Below are 16,413 nucleotides of genomic sequence, written 5' to 3' on the forward strand. Positions count from 1 at the left end.
GTTGTTCTTTCTAAAAGCGTCCTGAGATAGAAAAGACGCCGCTTGCGCACACGAGCTAAAGATTTGGCCGAGTGTACGTCAGGTCGCAAAGTAAATAACAAAAATATAAACGGCCACTGCTATGTGACCATGGGAAGGTTCTAGATTGGCCTGGAAGGCTCGTAGTGTTACCTGCACCGAACAGCGCCGAGCCTTCGAGAATGTGAATACCATCTCCGACAGCCGCTGCGCGCTTTGTGTGCTTTTTTTGTTTGCACCCCGTTACGCGGGGATAAAAGTAGCGCCCGCACACAGTCAAACCAGTTGCGTTGGAGTGTCGTGATGGAATGACGCCTTCTGCCCTGACGTGCGTCGTATTCGGCAACTAGCGTCTCGGGAGATTGCAACGTGCTCCCGGGTCTTTAGTCACCGTGTTCGCCATCAGACAGCCTGGCCTACACGAAGTAACGCTTCACAGGTAGCCAAATCACCTTCGGATGGCGGCGCATCATCCGGCCAGGTCGGTGAAAATTGTAGGACGTTTGTGCCTTTCATTTACTTCGAACTGTTTCCTTTTAACTAACTCCTCTACTGTGTATTATTGATTGTTAACGCTACTCGCTTGTATCAAGTTGTCTAAGATTTAACTCTCTCACATTTGCACTGTTTTTAGTTACTTCTCCCTATTGTTTCATACTCTCGTGCCTGTGAATAACTTGCTTGTTTAAGTATGCCTCTCGTTGTTGTTGCATTTGAAACCTGTGTCTCATTCTTTCCGCTTTAGTAGACCAAAGCAGCCCATCAGGCGGCCACCATCTCATCGCGGGTACCCTGTATATTCGGTGGTGTTGTTTCCTCTCTAGAGTTCACTTCCCAGATCTTGTTCAAAGCACACCCTCATAAGTAAACTGTGACACTGTCATTAGGCGCAGCAGCCCTGCTAAACTTCACAGAATTCTTGAGTGAGACCTTCATAGGGGCAAATCATTTCCAATCTAACTATACCAAATAGATGCTGCGCATTTGTGAAAATTGATCAACAAAGATAACATTAGTGCCATTTCAGGCAAGACATCAATGTTTGCAGGGGTTTTAATGAAATATATTATGTGTGCTCACTCCTTCATCAAATGCAATAAACGCGTTGAAAACTATGTTTCAAACACTAGTTACAAACAAGGCCGGCATTCAAGCGTCGCTCTCGCAGCTGAAATGCTACGTCTGAACAGTCCCAACAGATAGCCCAGGTGCAGTGTGACTGCGGCAAAATTGAACCCTGAAAACCTTTAATGGGTGGACCTAGACAGTAGGGAGAACAGCGCGAGAAATGAGCAGATGAAACAGGAAGGACGCCTACGTGGTATTAGAAGCACTCGACTGTCGTCTTCCGATGACATTTGCACCTACGCGAGCAGAGGTGGGACCATTTTTTGTATTTTATACACTCGGTGGATTCGTCAGAAAAATGTCGACTGCAAGTTTTCATTCCCACGAGGCAAGCTCTTTAAAAAGGTTATTTCTCACGCTTCAAATGTCACCTGGTTTTTATAGGCAATTTACCTCTGCTAGTTTTTTCTTATTATTTCTTTTGGGTTCTTGCATTGTCATCCTTCTGCTCTTAACCAGTACTGAGAGCTTTACGGAGCTGCCATGCTTTGAAAAAAAACTCAACCATTTTCACAGTAATGTTCAGAGTGCACTGGGACTCTCACAAACCGATTTGTGGAACCTGGATCGCAAAGACGAAGACGTTTGTTGCTAACAAGGTGTGACCGTACACTGTTCCTTCCTGCTGCTTTTCGGTGACCCTAACGAGCGACAATAATTAAAAAAAACATCAACACTGTATCCCAGCAGACAAACATACAAGACAAAGCCCACCCGCAACCACTTCCTTCCGCGTACGACCGCTACGTGACGGGCTTAGCAAGCTCGCATGGTACACTAGCACCGTCACTCGCTACAAACGCTCCTTTGTTGTCCAAGCCCATCTTCCGCGTTTACATGTGCGCGATAAGAGCTGGTGAAATGATTACGCCCGTGACGAAAGAATCGCGCTCTGTTGTGCATGTGAGGGCCCTAACTAGCGCAATTAAAACTGCTTCCTCGAAAAGGCCGTTGAAAAAAAAGGCTGCCACGAACGCAAGTTTGGGCACGGAAGAGCTGCGGTGCAATGAGGTGACGTTTAAAATTACATAATTTCTTAGTGTATGCCTTCTTCCTGAGGCTAGAAAGCCCTGCGGTTGTGTGCCTGTGTGCGGCACCAACACGAGCGACAAACGGCAGCTGCTGCCTGCATAATGGATAGTGGCTGGGTTTTCGTGACACAAATGCTGTGTTTTCTACAAGTTTGCGTTGTACTATGCAAGTAATGGTAGCCGACTGAATGTTGACAGCCATATTACCCACCATTTTGAACCGCTGGAGGCAGCGACCACACGCCTTCCGGAAGGGTCAGTGGCGTTGTGAGCATCGAAGTCTGCAGTATCTACCTGCTATGAGTGAAATTATTGCTGCGAATCAAGGCAGATAGGACGTAAAAATTTGCGAAGCTGCTGATATAGGATGGCGAAGAAAGCCATGGAAAAAATCGTGAAAACGTTTGAATTCAGCGTTATTTTACAAAAAGAGATTGCATATTGTTACGAAACATAGCAACACTACTTGTGCCAGACCCCTGCAATAAATACATCATGTTATAGTAACTCAGTTCTAAACAAATTCAACATGGACAACAAAAGAAAGCGGTTGTCAGAATTGTAATACATGCATACACATCAATGTACTCAAACATAGCACATGTATAACCATGCATGCACCCTCATACATATGCACGTGCTCGTACATAATCTGTTCACGCGAAAAAGAAACAGGGGCAAATCCAGTACAGCAAGTAAATGTACTACATATTTTGTCGAGGACCGTGCATTTACGAAGAGAAAATGCAGATTTTACAGGTGGTATACACAGTTACATACAGATCAAGCTGGTGATTCAAAAGTATTACCTTTGATAGCATTTCTTGAGGGTTTAAAAAAATGTAGAAATTGCGTTTCATATTATGTACCAAGGTACTCTAGAGTACGTCTGCCACACACGTTGTGTAGAAGCGGGACGATAAAATTGATGTTTGCTGAATAGAGGACCTGCGTGGTTTGTATATTTTGAAAAAATTATAACGCGCAGTGGTCGTTCTTGTAATATTATAACTGGGTACAGGTACGATAAATATTTGCTGCCCCAAGTTTCAGCGCAGTATATTATGTGGCAATGAGACACAACAAAGTAGATTGCGTATAATGTTGGCAAAGGGACATGATGGCGTGCCTTGTATAACGTGAAATAAGCAAAACTTAATTTTCTCACAGGCCGCTGATATGCTGTCCATATTCCATGGCCCCGTCAAGGTAGAATTCATATGCTGTCTATAATTCATGACCGCGCCGAGATATCTTTATGTTTCTACTTTTTGGATATCATCAGTTCCCAGTTTCCAGTTTATTGATATATTGCTTTTCGAACCCAAAGGTGAAAATAGAATTTATTTTGTTTTGGCTACATCTAGCACCAGCCTGTTTTCGTCAAACTATTTCCCGATATTTGTTTAGTCACTATTCGCATCTATTTCTAGCTGCTTATGCTATTTCCCACGAATAAAACGACCATGTCATCAGCGCACACTGTGGCTTCCCCTTTCACTAAGCAATTCGGCAAATCATTTACATCAGGAGAGAATAGAATAGGTCCCAAAGAAAGCCTGTATTACTCCAGCTCCAATGGCTAGAAACTTTGAAAAGTACCATTTACACATTTTGTTTGCGTCGGGAAACAAACTTTGAAATTTAGTGAAGAATCCGGAATACCCTAACAATGGAATTTCTCGCGAAGGATGCTATATTTTGAAGCGTAAAAAGTTTTTCGCACATCTGGAAATATGCCGACAGCCATTTTTTCTTCATTCAGTGAGGTACTAATGAAGTCTGCAAAGATAACAACAGCTGTGAGTGTTTGTTTGGACAGAAGACATGCTGGTTGGGAATTACAATGTTCGGTCTAACTGAAACTTTAAGGATGCGTTTGGCTATTAGCTTCTTAAATAATATATTTATTGCAGAAAGTACAGAAATAGGTCTATAGTTTTCAATTATATTCGCATGGTCATTTTTATATATACAGCTGTTATTTTGGCAATCTTAAGAGGTCGGGGTATACACCATCATAGAGTGCCTTATTAAATATGTTTTCAAAGAATGGGAGAATTAATCTTGCAACAAGTTTCAAAATTCACGTGGTTATGCCATCGTACCCCGGTGGTTTGACAGAAGGTATAGCGCTTATAGCAGCGCTTTACAGTGCCTCGCACAGAAACTGATTCGTTGGGGCCCTGACGTCGTATGTTATGGCTATAAAAAGCGGACGACGTCGAGGGTAACCCTCAATCTCGATGGGATGAGAGCAGGCTGTACAATTTTGGCATGGTTTTTAGCCGTTCCACGAGCCCGGGGCGTACACCTCTAAACACGCACACCTGTCACTCACCACAGGTGTGTGTAGAGGGTGATAGAAATATCGCCTCCGCCAGCAATTTCTCCGGCACGTCACGGCGCTGATGAACAACTCCCGTCATGCGAGCGAGACTTCACGAAGCGTTCGGGGCGACAAAACGTCCCCCCTCTTTGCGCCGAACCCACGTGGCCGTAGAAGGCCCTAGCGGGCTCTTACGCCAACCCAAAGACGGCTTTCGGCTGGGCACCCGTACCCTGTGCTTACGATGGGCGGGAACACATTTAACCACTATGCGCAGTTGCTTCTCACACGTGCCGCGCTTTCTAGTGTCTACTTTGCCGTGGAACGTCTCAGTGCTCAAGGGTCTCCGACGCATGCCAGCGGCTCGCTGCAAGGAACACCTGTAGCGAAGCGTTTATCAAGAAAGTGTTCATTAAGTAGAACAAAGAAGCTATAAAATTCGGGAAGTTAGAAAACTGTTTCGAAACATAACGTGTCGAACAGGCTACGAAGCACGAACTCGCTCTGAGGCTGTCACAACGTAGAACCTCTACGGGACCACTCAGGAAAACGGGCACCCTTGCGGAGCACACCGTGGAGAGACGACACCATTTGTGTGCGAGCACAAGGCGGCATCATGGTTGCGCTGCATGAGGCTGGTGATTAGACGTCGAAACTCTTTCCAACTTTGGGAGCACTTGACAATCGATAAACATACCCAAAGCAGGACTCCTTAAAAAGCACCTTTAGGTCCAGAGATTATCTATGTGCTCTTGACGAGACAAACGCCTTGATTCTAAGGCTTTGAGACATGACAGTCACGTAACCACTAACTATAGGCGTAGCTGTTCTCGTTTGGGCACAGATGCGAAGGCATAACAAGTTTTAGTTTATGCGCCTATCCCTTCTGTTTCGCGCATACCGTGTTGTTAGTTTTGCAATGGCGAGAGCTTTAACATACTTAATCTGAAAAGGCTTCGATCCCTTTTCTCCTCCCACTGCCGAAGGCATGATGCCGGCTACGCTTTTTTTTTTCGTGCATTAAACCCGTGTTACTGCACCAGCGATTCATTTCGGTCAAAACTTCTCGCTGAAAGGTTGGCTTTCCGATATTCCTTCGGGGAAAACTGGGAAAATGAAGTCACGTTCTTTAACGGCCGCTGTTTGCACCTATTTGTTTTTCAGTCGTTGATGAAAAAGCGCACTTTTTACATCAGGATCCCTTCTAGTCTGTGAAGGTAGATGTCCAGGGAAGTTTTTTTAGCGCATGACATAGAGGTTGCATAGAATTTGCACGAAAGATATTAGCAAGTTTTAGTTCCCTTCAGCGTTGACGGTGGTCATGCCTTCGTTCCTAACAAGGATGTGGACATGACTGCAGACAATATTATTTTATCTCTAGTGAACTTGAAAATGGTACCTATGAATAACTACTGTACTCAAAATGCCTATTCAAGCGATCATACGTAAAAGCTTGAAGTATGGTCGTGTTTCTATCTTGATAACTGTGCCTTTTATTACTTATCTTTTCAACATGCATACCAAAGTCATACGACGTAGAACCTTCAGCTCTAAATCACAGTTTGAATGGCGCGCTTCTGTGGGGGTGACCGCGTGTGCTAATTGCACATATATCACAACGTTCATTTTCGAACTCCTCGCGCTATAGAATGCCTTGCGCTTCATACTCGTGGAGCCACGAGAGCTTTCGTTCACGGACATAAAATATATATCTAACCCCAACCATATAAGCTTCATTAAGGTCAAATTGGCTGCGCTTTGCTCACTTCGCTGCAAATGCCGCAGAAAGACGACAGTAGTCTGCTGGTCCCTGCCACGTAAATACCTGTCTTCTCTCACCTCTCATCGCTTGATAAACACTGTGAAGGTTCGTAAAGCCAACCAAATTTTCGCGCGTGCCAATCCTCGCTCGCCATATAATGCAATCGCTCCAAAGTTGAACATGGAACGCCGGCACGAGGTGTGTGATTGTTGCGTGCTCCCTTTGTAGCCTTGTCAAGAAAGGCTGTTTCAACGCGTATTGTTTTATTTCCTATCACAAAAATAAAACATCCACGCATTGTTAAGTGAAAGAATATTGAAAATGTCACTTACACATCGTAGATACACTGCTAAGACATACACTGGTTGTATTTGCGGAGAGGAATAACCCGAGGCTAATCAACCCAATAGCCGGAAAACGAAAGGGTACGAAGTGTACAGAAAAGTCCTGACTGTATTACAAAAAATCAAATGTACTTCAGGGAACAGGGGGGATTTAGAAAAGGATACCCTCCATGAGATCAACCAAGTAAAACGAAAATAGAAAGTGTATAGTAAGCCGCTATACATGACATTTATAGCCTATGAAAAAGCGTTTGATTCAGTAGGCACAACCTCAGCGCTTACTGAATAAAACGCTTTGAACGCTATAAGGCGTCCATCCACGGAAGTGATGCTAGAACCAAGGAGTACTGAAATCGAATTAGACTCCTCGACGACATGTATGACGGATGCACGGACGGGATAATCCTTCACAAGCAAAGTGGCAAATTGCTGATCTGAAAGGGAGCGCAACAAGAATATACCATCTAGCCGAAATCGATCACAGCATGTCTCAAGAGGGTCTCCAGGAAGCTTTACTGGGAAACGTAGGCTCACGGATAAACGGGGAATACTTGAGTGACTGGAGGTTTGCAGATGACATAGTCTTGCGCAGTGACTCTGTAGAAAAACTCCAAAAAGTGATCGAGGAACTATAATCAATGAGCTTAGCCGTGAGGCTAAAGGTAAATATCAATAAATCAAAATTAGTCCTAAATAAACCTGGTGAACGCGGCTTTTTTATCATAGGTAACGAAGCACTAGATTACGCAGAAAAATGCAACTACTTTGGTGGGATGGTCAGTGCTGAATCCCACCACGAGAATGAGATCTGGCGCAGAATAAGATTGCGCAGGGGTGCACGCGGCAAGCACTCACAAGTACTGAAAAGTAAGCAACCTCTATCCCTAAAAAGAAAGGTGTTCAATCAATGTATCCTGGCGGTGATGACATACGGAGCGGAAACGTGGCGCCTCACTAAACAACTAGAAAGCGAACTTAGATCCGCCCAACGCGCATTGGAGCAAACAATTAAAGGAGTAACGCTTAGGGACAGGAAACGAGCAACCTGGCTGTGGGAAAAAAGGTGAGTGGGAGACATAATACTTCAAATTAAGAAAAAGAAGTGAACTTGTGCTGGCCATGATGTACGACGAACGGACTACAGGTGAGCAACGAGGTCAACAGAATGGACAACCGAGAGACTGCATTTGAAGAAGGCGAATGCCATGAACTCGATGGAGAGGCAAAAAAAGAAATTCGTAGGCAAAAAATGGTCTCTGGCCGCGCAGGACAGAATCGGGTGGAAGTCTATAGTAGAGTCCTTCGTCCTGCAGTAAACCTAATTAGGCTGTTTATGAAGATGGTGATTGGTGTTTTGCGTCAAATACTCGAAATCTTCCTGGTTTTCTGAATTATGTTGAGAAGTATGAAGTGTGTTTGTAGATTTCGTGGTTTGGAGAAGTTGCGCCTCGATACGCTGAACTTTTGGCTAAACTCTAGCTGGCACGGCTATCGAAGCTGAAATTTTGGCCCCGCGTTTTTATCAAGGATGGATGGACGGACGGACGGACGGGCGGACCGACAGATACACCAATATGTTCGCATTTAGGTATCCCAAGAAAGACTATCATATTTAAAAATCTCATTATAGAGGCTTTCTCTGGGCTGTGTCATCTAGCATTCTTTACGGACCACTCGAGCACAGTATCCAAAAGACCATCATTATAATGTGGTCGGTAGAAACTCAGTCACATTTTCGACCTTCCAGCTAGCTAATTGCTTCGCGCCACTTTACGGTATGCAGTGCAGATTAGGGCAGATAATATGACAAAGCAATAGAAGTTTGTTGAAAGTTTCCTTTTTAAAATTTTTATACTTCTTAGGAGGCTTTTCTGTGTAAGTGACTGCTACAAATGCCCCTTTGGGTTAGCATCACATTCACCGGGCACGCTCACCCATGGAACCAAGTGGACCACCCTGATAACCCGTACCCGACTTTGCTTCAAGAAGAAAACGAGCAATCGTCACACTTCTGCCACATCACGGATCCACCCGGGGGGACGCTCGCCGTCTTTTCCGAGTACAGCGCCAGTGGCCGAGTGACGTCATCGCAACAACAGCTCATAAATACCCCACCGCCTTCAGTGGGCACGGCGCAGCGTGGCTGCAACGATGTTCAACCGGAACATCTTTTTCTTGGCGCAGGTTAGTCGCTTGCCTGAGGCCAAACCTTTTCGAAGTGACGATGTTTGTCTTGCTTCTGCCCTGCCCCACTTGTGTGAAACGAGCGTTGTCTTCTTTAAGTTTCCGCGCATTTGTTAATCTTTTGAGATGCGGTGACGTCGAGCAGAATCCAGGGCCGGACTCTGCGAGCTCGGACAATGAAGGCCAGCTTCATTCTACTCCCACAGACCGTGAACTGATTCTTCACGTACTTAATAGCCAAAAAGAAATAATGAAACAGATGAACACTTTTCGTGATGCGCAGAAAGCTTTAACCGATTCTTTCGCGCAGTTCAACGATAGGCTGGATTCATTAGAAGTTTCCGTTGCTCGCCTTGCCAGTTTCGGTGAAAAAATTCAGTCACTCGAATCAACTATCACGAAGGTTCAAGACGACGTTACCTCCGGGTTAGATAAAATTGATGATCTCAAAAATCGCAGCTGGCGAAATAACATTATTATTCACGGCTTAAAAGAAGAACAGAGCGAATCTCTGGAACCCTTGCACGAGATCGTGGTTAACACATTTTTTAAGGAAACCTTAAAAATTAGCGTTTCAGGAGTAGAAAGGTGCCACCGGTTAGGAGTTAAAAAACAGAACAAAATTCGCCTCGTAATTTTGAAGCTTGTCGATTTTCGCGAAAAACTCTTAATATTTAAGAACTGCCCTAAACTAAAGAACACAGATATGTACATTACAGAAGACTTCTCCCAGAATGTTCGTGAAGTCAGAAAAAAACTTTGGGAAAGCACAAGTGAAAACCGCAAGCCGAAAGAGGACGTAAAGCTGGTTTTTGATAAGGTGTCTGTGAATGGAACTATGTATGTCTGGGACAAGGAAAAAATGATAAGGTGCCTCTTCGAAAATGATCAGCCATATGACAAGCTCCCGCATTCCCTTATATAAAGCTACTAAATGTTAACTGCAGTAGTATTGTAAACAAGACACTTGACCTAGAACATCCGGACATTGTTGCACTGACAGAGACCTGGCTTCACCAGGGAATCCATGATAGCGTAGCGAATTTGTTCCCCCAGATTATAGTGTTTATCGCAAAGATCGTGATTCCAGGGGAGGCGGTGTGGCATTACTCTTTAAAAATAACATACAAATTGCTAGAATGGCCGACCCCGTTGGTGTTGAGGCCTTATTTTGTAAGATGTGTCGCGTCGGAAAGTGCCTGGTCATTGGTGTTATTTACAGACCCCCTGGTACCAGAATTGATGCTTTGTAGAATTTAAAGGAATACATTGGTCTCCAGATAGCGAAAGACACGAAACTTGTGCTCTGTGGTGACTTCAACCTACCTGGTATTGAATGGCCCACCTTCTCTTCGGGTACTCATGATACTTTTAACAACGAGGAGTTGATTGATATTGCATTTCGATTTGATTTGGTTCAACTAGTTCATGAGTATACACGTATTCACGGAGGGAGAAAATCAATACTGGACCTTGTTTTTGTTCGGTCCAATATTGACGGTGACCATGAGTTGGAGGTACTGGATGGTCTCTCAGATCATAAGTGTGTCTTAGCTCAATTTCGTTTCTCTCTCCCAAAGACAAAGTTGAAAACGACTCGTGTACCAATTTTTTCTGGTGCTAACGATGTTTGTATACTAGACAGATTGGAGTCTGTGTATGATCGCTTTTTGAGTACTTCTTGGGAAATTATGTGCGACGCTAACTCTCTCTGGGTGAAATTAGGAACACAGTACACGCATGCATTGACCTCTATGTTCCCTTCCGGTATCGACCAGCAAATCCCTCGAATCCATGGATCACCCGAGTCATCATTTATTTAAAAAAAAAATCAATCGCCTGAACAAACGGTTCAAAATAAATCGTAATACGAAGCTAAAGGAAGACATTTACCAGCTCTCTCGTAAACAAAAAGGCCTAATGCAAACAGAGCGGCGTACATTCTACACTGTGCGCTTGAGTAGCATGATTAAAGAATCGCCCTCCAAATTTTGCCGAAGTATAACCCCTAAACACTCGGAAACTAGCACTTTCGTAATAGATAACATATGTACCTTGGATTCTAGAGAAATATCGAATTCATTTAACGAAACTTTCAAGTCCGTATTTACAGTTGACGACGCAACTACCCCGCCTTTCGATAAATATAGAATGCTGCCATCTCTTGAGGGTGTTATAATGACCGAAGCCGGTATACTTAATCTACTCCTCAACTTAGATGAAAAAAATCTCCTAGACCTGATGATATACCCAATGCTTTTCTAAAAAGATACGCGCAGTGGTGCGCCAAATTCCTTGTTATTATTTTTAATTTGTCTCTTTCAACTGGAGTCCTGCCGGAAGATTGGAAAGTGTCCAAAATTAAGCCCCTATTTAAACAAGGGAATAAACAGTCAGTTACAAATTACCGTCCTAAAGCTTTATCTAGCACTTGTTGTAAATTATTAGAACATGTCATTCACAAACACATATCTACTTTCTTAACAACGCATTCGATTCTCTCTTCAGCACAACATGGTTTTAGGCGCGGCTTTTCCACTGTGACCCAACTTGTCGAAACCGTACATGACTTCGCCGTGACTATCAATGACCGTAAACAAACAGATGTAAAATTTATAGATTTCGCGAAAGCGTTCGACAAGATGTCTCATGTAAAACTAATGATCAAACTGCGTGCCATTCTTAAAAATGATACATTTTGCAGTTGGATTCAATCATACCTTACTTCACGTTACCAATATGTCATCTTCAGCGACACTCCTTCTAAAATAGTACCTGTCACTTCGGGTGTACCCAGGGTTCGGTTCTGGGTCCGTTGTTATTTCTTCTTTATGTTAACGACATTGTTGGCGAGCATGACACGAAAATTATGTTGTACGCTGATCAGTGTCTGATTTATTCTACTGAAGACTCTTTGGATGACCATATTAACCTTAATTTGAAGCTGAACGATGTTATTCAGTGGTGCAACACATGGCAGATGTCTGTTAATTATAAAAAAGTGCTGTTATGTCAATCACAAACAAGAAGCAACCCCTTCTTTTTAATTACACAGTCGATAATAACGTGCTAATGCGGGTAACTGAGTATAAATATCTTGGTTTACATACATGTAACAACATGCACTGGGATAACCACATTACAAACGTTGCTAATCAATGTATAAACTTCACTACTTGAAGAGGTCTCTCAGAAATGCTCCAACAAGCATAAAATTACTAGCCTATAAAAGCATCGTGTTACCCATTCTCGATTATGGAAATGTAATTTTGGACCCTTTCACGGCGGCTAACTTATCTAAATTAAATCGTGTACAAAATAAAGCAGTCCGTTTTATTTTTAATTGTTATGGCGGCGCTTCAGTTTCGGAACTGATGGCCAAGGCTTGTTTATTGAACATTGCAGACAGAAATAAATTATGCCGCCTACGCTTTCTTTTTAAAATTGCGAAGAACCTTCTCAAAAGCGATACTCATCAATACTTAACGTATTTTTCTTCAGGTCATTCATCCCGCCACCGTCACTCGCTGAACTTAACTCCATTCCAGCCGAAAAACAATGTCTTTAAGTATTCTTTTTTTCCAAGAACAGTTAACGAATGGAATAACCTTGAAAGTCATGTTGTCGAACAAACTGATATTAACAAATTTGTAACCCTACTTGACTTTTAAACTTTTCTTTCTTGTTGTTCACTTGATGTGTGCATGACGTGTTCTGGTTCTCCGTGTATATTGCGTTCGCGGGGCATTGATGTGCCCTCTTCTTTTTGCAGTGTGTGTCGTTTCAATGCGTGTATCGGTTTCTTCGTTCCTTTTTTGTGCCCTTCGCCAGATCTTATCCACCTGCCACTGTGAATTGGCATTCAGTTCAATCCTGTTTTTTTGCTGACGTTATGCGTTCTTTTTGTCTGTTTTATTATGAAATGTATCACACTCTTCTTTCCACCCTGCTACGACCCCTTAACTGGAGTCAGCAGTATTGTAAATAAATAAAAATAAAATGCTTAAAATAAAATAAAATAAATAAATAAAAATAAATAAATACAATGCTTTGTGGATAGTCTTTGTAGAGGCCGCGACTGCATAGGTGATAGGCGACTGGCACAAATAGCTTACGCCTCGCTTGCTGGAGAGTTGTGAATGTTGCAATTGGTATAAATGAATGCACAACGCATTTGCTTCATTACCATAAGCTTTATACTTCTGTCCAGCTCGATTCATCATGAACATCGCGCGGTTTGCTTAAAACTAGTCATTAATGCAGGCGATGTAAGTTACAACTATGAAAATAAAACTGCCACCAGTAGCGTTTTAATATAAAAGCTCAATAACGTCCGGTTCCGACGTAAGTGCCTTTCAAACTGACCTTACTGCTGTATCAAGTTGGTGTCGAAAATTGTAATGTACTTCAATGTCGACAAGTGCACAAGGTTATGAGACGGTCTAAAAAACTCATCCACCACTCACGTACCATCGCAATATTTTTCACTGGAAACCGTTCCTCGATATAAATATACAGGCTTGCATATAACCAGCAATTTGATTTGGGAAATCCACACTGAACATATGATCGCTAAAGCAAAAAGAATGCTTGGAATCCTACGTCGCTACTGAGCTAAAGCTCCCTCGTCCTTAAAACTCAGCCTCTACAAAACACAAATCCGTCCTAAACTAAAATACGCTGCCTTTGTTTGGGATCCTGTACATACCAATATATTACACTCATTCGAGAGGGTTCAAAATAGTTCTGTCCGCTCTATTCTTTCTAGCTATAACCACACCAGTTGCAGAGCAGCAATGACGTTAAAGATCACCAGGTGGTCAAAATTAATCCGGAGCCCTCCACTACGGCGCACCTCATCGCCTGCAATGTGTCGGCGAGCTGAACCCTACAATCAATCAAAGCATAGCAGCAATGAAATCTAGCCTGAAACGTCCACTGACTTTAGGATTTCCGTCAAATTCTTCGACTTTGTCTTTTTCACAAAATGTATCACCATCCCTATTTGCGTAATAAAATTATATCAACACTCGACTATAGTTCAGCTCGTCTAGATCATCGTCACAACGTCGGAGCGCCATTATGCAGAACAAATGGCTGCTACACGTCAATCCTATCACGTACGAGCATTGAGTGGAATCACCTTCCCGCTTCAATAGCAGCCACCCAAGATCATGAATTGTTTAAAAACTCTATTAACTGAGACTCTAGGAGTAGCAGCCACATCACTCTAATAGCTGCGTATCAACCACTGCATTTTTGTATTTTTGTACGTCTAAGTACCTATCCCCGCTGTAATACCTCGCGGTCCTGAGGGCACCAATAAATGAATTGTATAAAATCAAATGAAAATGTTCGGGTCTGGATCAGGATTCTTGGCTTTCTTGCATGCACCATGTTCGGTCGCTCTATTATAATTCTTGTGTCCCAGCGAGCGTTGCTGGAGGGAGAAAATTATGCCGTGAGGTGCCAACGGATATCGCGACCGAGGTGTCTATAACCAACGCTTCGTACATATTTTGTGGAGAAGGCAAGCAGGCGTTAACGCCCGAAAGCTTGCGAATAACTCCTGCCGCTAAGACGACAGCCTTGTGATGGTAATGCCGCTGGAACATTAGAGAAATATAACGCGGTATGCCGGACACAACAAGAATGAAAAGACACCGATGCCTTCACGACGCATGCGTTCGTCATTACGTATAAAGCGCGCCAGAGTAGAAAAAACGTTAACACAACAGCTGAGACAAAGCTAAAAGGACGGAGTAATAAAATACACGATGTGTGGTAAGCCTTTGAATGCGATGTGTTGATCGACAAACCGCTTTGATGATTAAAACGCGAAAATGCGATTACTCAGAAATAACGATCAAGTAGCAACCACGCTAGATTGAAGGGTGTCAGCGTCAAACAGGCGGCCAGCATCCCGTAATGACCGAGTAGACGGTCAAAAAAGCAGGGGCTTCAACAACAAGCAACTTTATTTTTGTTTCTGCTGTCACCTTTCCCAATGACAGGAGTTGTTGGTGTACGTCAGCAGCGTTGTCGGCCTCAGTCTCGTCAAAAGAGGCGTCATTTTTATTTCTTCGCTCCTGGCAGTGAATATTTCTGCTTAATGTCCAATTAGCAAGGTCCAACTGCGCCTTCAGTGTGACTTGCCCGACTCTTGAGGTATGGGTTTTGTTTTTACAGCGTCGAGAAATTGAACGTGAATACATGAGCAATTTGCTGATTTTACGTGCTCAGAAACCAGTTGAGCGTTAACGATGGCAGGATGGATGAGGTAAGGAATTTAACCCAGGGCTGTTCTCCTACCGCGGTACATGCAGTCCGCACCTCACAAGCTTAATCATAACGGAATATGTAAAAAAGCTTTCGAGTCTTTTTTTTCTCGCGTACTAATTACTGGTGCACCCGCGGCGTGATTTGTCATCACTTAACGCTGGCACGTCCTGGTAGCTGGAAAATGATTGCTCAATTTGTCATCCCGACGGCAGCGCTATCTCGCAAAACTAAAGCGCAACTTAAGCGCAAACTCTCGCAAAACTATCTCGGCACTTAAGCGCAGTTATTGCACGAATTGTTTCAAGGTGTAATCGTTGTTTAAAATCAGTCGCACCCTTCGAGTTAATTTTATTATCGGCCATGTAATAAACGCTTCCGCTTACAATGGTTTGGTTTAGGTGGTCGAATTTGTTTAGGATGCAAAAATGGTTAAAACGGTAACAATTTGTTGAAAGATCGCTTCTTAATTTTAAGGTCACAGCAGCCCTCGCCAGCCTTTTCCGGTGTTATTCAAACAAAGACATCCGTTCACACATGCAGCTTCAGAGGGAGAGAAAACTCTTCATTTGAGGAAAGCAAATAGGTCTGCCGGCATGTTAACGCCTGTATGCTACTCTGCGGTATGAGGAGGGAATAAATTTGCAATAGGAAATACGGCGGAAGGGGGAGCAGAAAGAAGGAAATAAAAGAAGTGAAAAAAAAACAGGTAGCGTGTTTCTGGCGGACCGTCAGTGCGACATGTGAAAAATCTATAGACGGTTGCACAGTCAAAAGATCTTCTGGTCCTATATTATCTCAGCGATACCAATATCATTTAGGTAATCAAATAATACTGTTGGCACTTTACGCTGAGATGAGGGAGTTCACCATGGTCCAAGAAATTCTTTTAAAGTTAGGGAGCTACTGTTCGCATGAATGATTACCAACTACTGCCTCACAGAAATACCGTGATCACGCTGATTTATGCCGATTCATTCATTAGAAGTGACCGGGATAAAAGCCTAACAACCGTCAAGGAACACATAACGTTGGGTTTATATAACATAAGGTTATAACGTTAGCATATAACGTTAGGTTCACGTTCCGCCCTAAGGTCTAATGCCGTCCACCGACCACTCGAAAAAAATTAGCAGTGGATTAGCTCAGCTATGCCAGGGTGTGGAATATAGTGCCACCTAACTATAAATAATCTATATGCCATGATGCGACGCAGATACTTTCGCCAATATACATATGACCATTGTGTGTTTCCCCACCCATTTAGACGAATGTGCGCGAATTTATTAATGTTCGCAATTAAAAATGTTATTTCCGCCAATTGGGCATTTTTGCGGA

At 43.2% G+C, this 16,413-nt stretch overlaps 1 pseudogene; it reads left to right on the top strand.

Moving 5' to 3' along the window:
- The window catches only part of LOC144138983 (uncharacterized), a 48,896-nt pseudogene extending 39,200 nt beyond the window's left edge, over nucleotides 1-9,696 (top strand).
- Nucleotides 9,697-16,413: the final 6,717 nt, after the last annotated feature.

Source organism: Haemaphysalis longicornis, unplaced genomic scaffold (genome assembly GCF_048455015.1).
Source record: "Haemaphysalis longicornis isolate Haplotype H1 unplaced genomic scaffold, Haemaphysalis longicornis Haplotype H1 scaffold_5, whole genome shotgun sequence".
In the NCBI taxonomy this organism is placed as follows: Eukaryota; Metazoa; Arthropoda; class Arachnida; order Ixodida; family Ixodidae; genus Haemaphysalis; species Haemaphysalis longicornis.